This window comes from Petaurus breviceps, unplaced genomic scaffold (genome assembly GCF_028583685.1).
Source record: "Petaurus breviceps papuanus isolate PSGF00001 unplaced genomic scaffold, PetGlider_PUasm1.0 186, whole genome shotgun sequence".
Taxonomy (NCBI): Eukaryota; Metazoa; Chordata; class Mammalia; order Diprotodontia; family Petauridae; genus Petaurus; species Petaurus breviceps.
Window position 1 is genome coordinate 37,633,274 of NW_027185798.1, and position 6,042 is coordinate 37,639,315.

A 6,042-nucleotide genomic window follows, 5' to 3' on the forward strand; every position below is an offset into this window, starting at 1 on the left:
TTTTCTTCTTCATCAGGATTACATGTCATTGGGACACAGGAATTTCATTTTTTAAGAATCACTAATTCCTCTTAATCCCTCTTTCCCTTTGAAAGCCACAGGGGTAATATCATTTCTAGATTTTTTTGAAAATTACTTTGCCTAAAGTCAAAGATATATACCATATCATGCCCCACGTTCTCTTCTTTGACCTCAAGGCATATGTTCGTTTTTCTTCCCTAAGGTTCCTATTGTTTCTATATTTAAGTAATAGATATTAATTGCCTATAATGTACAAAGCAGTTACTTGTAGACCCAAAAGTTCTTAACTTTTTTGTGAATCACAGACTCTTTTGACAATCTGTAGAAGTCTTTGGACCCCTTGACCCTTCTTAGTTTTTGAATATATTAAAAAAATACATCAGGTTACAAAGAAAACCAATTATGTTAAAATACAATGATTGACATTTAAAAAAAATTAAGTTCACAGACCCTAGGTTAAGGATCCCTATTCTAATCCCTCCATACAGCAGGATCTCAAAAAATGTGTTGTTGATTGTGATTATAAAAATTTAAAAAGAAATGATTATGATAATTATATCATTTACAATTATGAATTATATCTAAGATAATTAAAGGAGGGAAGTACGGTCCTATGTAGAACAGCTGGGTTTTTTCCTCTTTAGGATCCTTTACCTTTGTGAGGTAGGAGATTGTCCAAAGAACAGCTGGTATGAAACTCACCCGAGGAAAGGCTAGTGCTGTCTCTGTAGAAGCCACTGGAAGAAGTCTCAATAAGGTATGGTCTTATCTTCCATGCACTACTACCCTGCTAGACATTGTCAGGGTCAAGAAAGAGGAGGTGAGGGACACAAGAAAGAAATTAAACTATTCTCAAATAGTCTATGATCTGTGGTTGAGGACATCAATGAATTAGATAGCATGGAAGTTTCAGTGCCATACTTTCAGGTAGGGCATCCTTTCCCATTCTCCCTTTCACCACTGATCAGTGACCTTGTTTTCATTTCAGAATAATAAACAAAGAAGGAATGGGCGACAGGGGCATCCTGGTAAATGTGTAACTCACTCTCCAGGAAAAAAAAAAGAATTATCACATACTTTGAAGTTTAATCTTGCATTATTTATATTTTCTCCATCATTTTCTTAACAACATAATACATTTGCCAATTGCATTCAATGTAAATGCTGATACTGAAAATCTGTCAGTTTTCTTTAACGAGAGTTGGCTCCAAGTCACTACTGATATGAGGGTAAAAGGAGAAATAGAATTTTCCAAAAACCTCCCTCCAATCCTTGAAAATGATCCTGATGTGAGACTGTAAGATCTTCCAAACTGAATCTGGGATTTCTGAGTATTTCAAGTGCCCATCACCTTTGCCCCTCTGATAATGAACTATATTGGTGAGCTAAAAGGCTCTAAAGTAGGCAGTTCTGGACCAGTGCAGTGGTATTTTGACTTGAGACTGCAAGGAGGAAGGAGACATTGCATATTGAATTTTGAAGAGGAAATAAGTCCAAATGCAAAGTGGTGGTTGTTTATTATTGTCATTATTAGGAATATGCACTTGAAAGCAAAGGCAGCTAGCTGGCCACAGAACCACAGAGGACCGTATCACACAAGTCAGTAGAGTGTTTTTACAATATGTTCATTGTAATTCTTGGCAAAGGAAAGTTGTTCCACAAAAGAAAAAATAAATAAATGACTCTACTCTATTTGGACTATCATCATCCGGAACAGTATCTTCCATTGGACCTATGTTGCATTGCCACTGAAGAAGCAGCCCACCCACTGAAGGAGTGGGGAACAGCTGGCAGCACAGATTGGCCACACCACCCCAGGGGAGCTGACTGGGTCTCTGTCGGTGGCCCTAAGGCTGTCACAGTTCCACTGGCCAATGGGGAATGTCGTATGCTGCCAGGAACAGAAATTGATCCCAAAGACAACTTTGACAGCTCTGGTATGTGGCTTTCAGCCCCAACAAGGACAAGCATTGTCTGCACCCCCAACCCAGATCATTCATTGCTCCAGGTCTAACAGTGGCTAACCCCAAGTAGGTCTCTTCTTTTCCTGATCTAATGTAGTATTTCAGAGATTGAACAATATAATTTGGAGCTTACCTATTTGCTGTCTTATGTATGTGTCATAGTGAGGCAATGGGGTATAGTGACTGGAAGTCCTGGACTTGTGACCTGGGCTCAAACTCCTACCTCAGACATTAGCTGGGTGACCAAAGACAAATTACTTCTCTGAACTTTCAATCAGGAAGAGTAACATATAAAATGTTAGGGACAATAACTCCTACAACATAGGGTTGTTGAAAGGATCGAATAATAACAAAGGCTAGCATTGGATAGCACTTCTAAGGTTAGCAAAGAGCTTTAAAGGTTAGCTCATTTATATAGATTATCTCAAAGGAGATGACATCAAAATGGTTTACAAGCTTTATATAAAGCATGAGGTATTACCTTCTTTCATGCATAGGTGGGTGTGCTTCCCACCCAGACTTGTGGATCCCAAAGGGCACAGGTTATGTTCTCTCTGATCTCCACATCCAGCAAGCATTGGGCAGATGCCCAGTAACTCCAGATCTATGAGTTCTCAAACGAAAAGTATACCATAGTGGCATCCAAGCAATGAACATTTCCCAAGCATTTACTATTTCTAGGTCCAAGTGACACCAGGACTTTCAGGAAAACTGTGCCCCCATAACACAAGTTCTTGCTAGAAGGGTTCAGAACTCAACTCAAGTGGCCAACTAGACTGCCTGTGTGTGGTTGGAGGACCAGCCTAGCTATGGGAGTAGAAGCTCCTCATGAGCTTGGTATATAATTGTTTGCATGTTATCTCTCTCTTTAGACTGTAAGCTCTTTGAGGGGTATATGGAGTGTTCAGGGAGGACTAGAACCTCTGGTATGAAGGCATGCTGAGCCCTTTTCAGGGCTGCTCATCCACCTGTGGTGTCTTAACTGGCACTCAACTCTCATCAGTGGCTCCAAGAAGCTGTAGCATACACACTGACCATACCTTGGTGACACTGTCTTCACAGAAGGGCTAAATCAGGTTTAAGGTAACTGATGGGCCTCAAACCCAGAGGTGAGTTTGGGGATTATCTACCCTCAAAATGTGAGGGCTTCCCTGGGCAGAATGGATGGATGATAACAGTCTGTTCCAACGGCCATGGAGGTGGCTGGCTGTGGAGCTTAATCAGTTATCAAAGACTCCAAGGTCATCCATGGCATCCCAGGTCATTGCTAATGTCTTGAGTTTTGTCCTCCCACTAGACTTGGATGGCCAAGAACAGAGTGAGGCTGACAACTTTGTGCAACTCACCTAAATCCAATTCGCACACAAGTCAAAACATCACTCCATGATGCCAGAGGTATTCTGCTAAAACAAAGGACCACCACTAACAAGCTCCTGAGAGAGCACAGCTTGTCTTTTGCCTCTTTTTACATCCCCAGCTCTTAGTGCCTAGAACATAGTATGTGCTGAATAAATGTTTATTGAATGAATATTAAAAGAGTTGGCCCTAATTGTAGACTTTTTTAGTAAGAGTGGAACTCATTAGCAACTCATTAAAGCATCTAGTAAAGCCTAGAAGGGTTTCAGTTTGCATAGGAGAAAGAAATATCCGACTCCTAGAACAAACATAGGGTTTTTTGTAAGGAAAAGCTTTGTAAGTCTGTGACTGATAGGGAAATGGGACCTCACCATTTTGCTTCCTAGTTCCTTATTCATATAACATACACAGACTGCTGCATTATTACCAAACCTCTGCTTACTCCACTTTACATTTGCTGAAATAAGACTGGCAAGGACCTTAGGGTCTATTTAGTCCTACATCCTCATTCTACAGATTGGAAAATTGAGGCCCAAAGAAATTAAGTGACTTGCCCAGGGTCCCATAGGTTGTATGTATTAGAGCTGTGACAGTCAGGAACAGAAAAAAATCCAGAGGTTGTCAAAGATAGAATAACTTTTTTGAAAACAGTAAAATTAAAATGTACAAAAAGTCATCTAGAAAATAAGGAAACCAAAAGAAAACTGGAAGATAAAAAGGACCTTGTCTTGTCCACGTTCAAATCATGTAAAGGTCAAAGAAACTGCTACTTCACAAGGGGGGAAAGGAAGGAAAGCCTGACAACAGTGAACTAGCTGGATGAACCAAATCCAAGGAAGACTTTAACAACACAGCACGGTGGAAGCTTTGAATATGAACTTTAAACAGATGAGGAGACAGTTAAGTGGTGGGAGAAAGAGGCATGCAAGCCATGGTCAAGCAAACAACCACTGACCAAATGACACATCTTCTCACCCAGTCTCTTTGGAAATGTCAGCAGACCAGAGTGTCAGGAAGTAGAAAGAATTGTTCTCCTAAAAGCCCCAGCCCCGAACACTAAAGATAGAATGACCGAGATCAGAGCATCCAAAACGCTAGCTTACTGCTTAGAACTGCTAAGGAAGGTGTCATTGGGTCACGTGGTAAGCCCCCTCCCTACTCCATCCCATTGTTTTACAGCTGCTTCTGTAAAGTGGGTTAGCAGACTTCTGGCAAATTAACTGATGCCCCTGTCTCCTCACATTCTTTCTGCTGCCAACGTTGTTTTGGAGTTAGGGTGAGGTAAGGAATGAATACTGAACTTCTCACAAGATTAGGAGAAAAGTATTTTGTAAGCTGGTAAGCATTATATAAATGTACATTGAATGAGATTTTTAATGATCATTTTTAGCAAATGAAAAGGGGATCAGTTTGAATACATCTCAGCACTTTCCCTTCACTGTCTTTACATGCTGGGCTCCATTACTGACACGTGAGATGCCTTTGTCCTCTAAACCTTCCTGCAAAAGGAGTGGTCACTCATTGGGTTCCTCCTTCCCATCTCAGCCTGTGGAGAGTGCTAGAGCATCCCAAAAGTCACAGCTGTTTGAGGAGACTGCTGGTCTGTGGAAGGAATTCTTGTAGCATACAGAGAGAACCTGTTCTGTTTAACATGACTTGGTAGCAATATCATTCTCTCTTCAGCAGCCCACGTGGACCATATTAACTCTAAGAATGGATGAAAGTTTGGAAGATTCAATACTGCTGAACTTGGGATTTAGGAAGGTGGAAGGATGTGCTGGTAAATACAAAAAAAGTTATGTACACATACATATAGGTACATAACTCACACACCCCACACACAACCCCCCTACACCCCCCACACACACACACACCACACCCCCCCACACACACACACACACACGCACACGCGCGCGCGCGCGCACACACACACACACACACACACACACACACACACACACACACACACACACACACACACACACGATGCTGGCCTGAATGACTAACAGAATATAAACATTTAGAACAAGCATTTGACATGCCTGACCTATTACAGGGCAGTCTGAACCACCCAGGTTTGGATGATAAAGGCAGCAGCCATCATACTGTCAAAACTGTCAGGCAATAGCTGGGCTTTATCTGCCTTTTTTCACTGAAGCACAAAATAAAGAACATCGTAATTTAGGTTTGAATAAGAGTTTGTTAAAGCCTCTCCATTTCATCTTATGTGTAAAATTTAGGCTACACTACCATGCAAGGTTGTATGCGCACCAAACAAATGAAAAGGGACAGGAAGATCACCCTGCTGTTAAAAGTATTAGAGAAAATCATAATGACAAAAATGGGCATTTTCATAGTGCTTTAAGGTAGTAAGCAAAAGTGGTGAGTGGTCTTGGGTCTGTCAACACATTTAATCACGTAAAGGTATTACAGTGCTATTCTTTAAGCCTATGCCTGTTTTTCCTTAAAAAAAAAAAAAAAAGATTTGGAGACATGTTATCAGGCCAACATCACCAATCAGAAAGAACCAAACTCCAGGCCAATTTCTTCTATCATTAGCAGGGCACTTTGGAGGTGATAAGAGGACATAACAATACCCCTATCTGGGCAGGTAGGTGATGCAGCGAATAGAACACCAGCCCTGGAGTCAGGAGGACCTGAGTTCAAATCCGGTCTCAGATACTTAACACAAAAACTATTG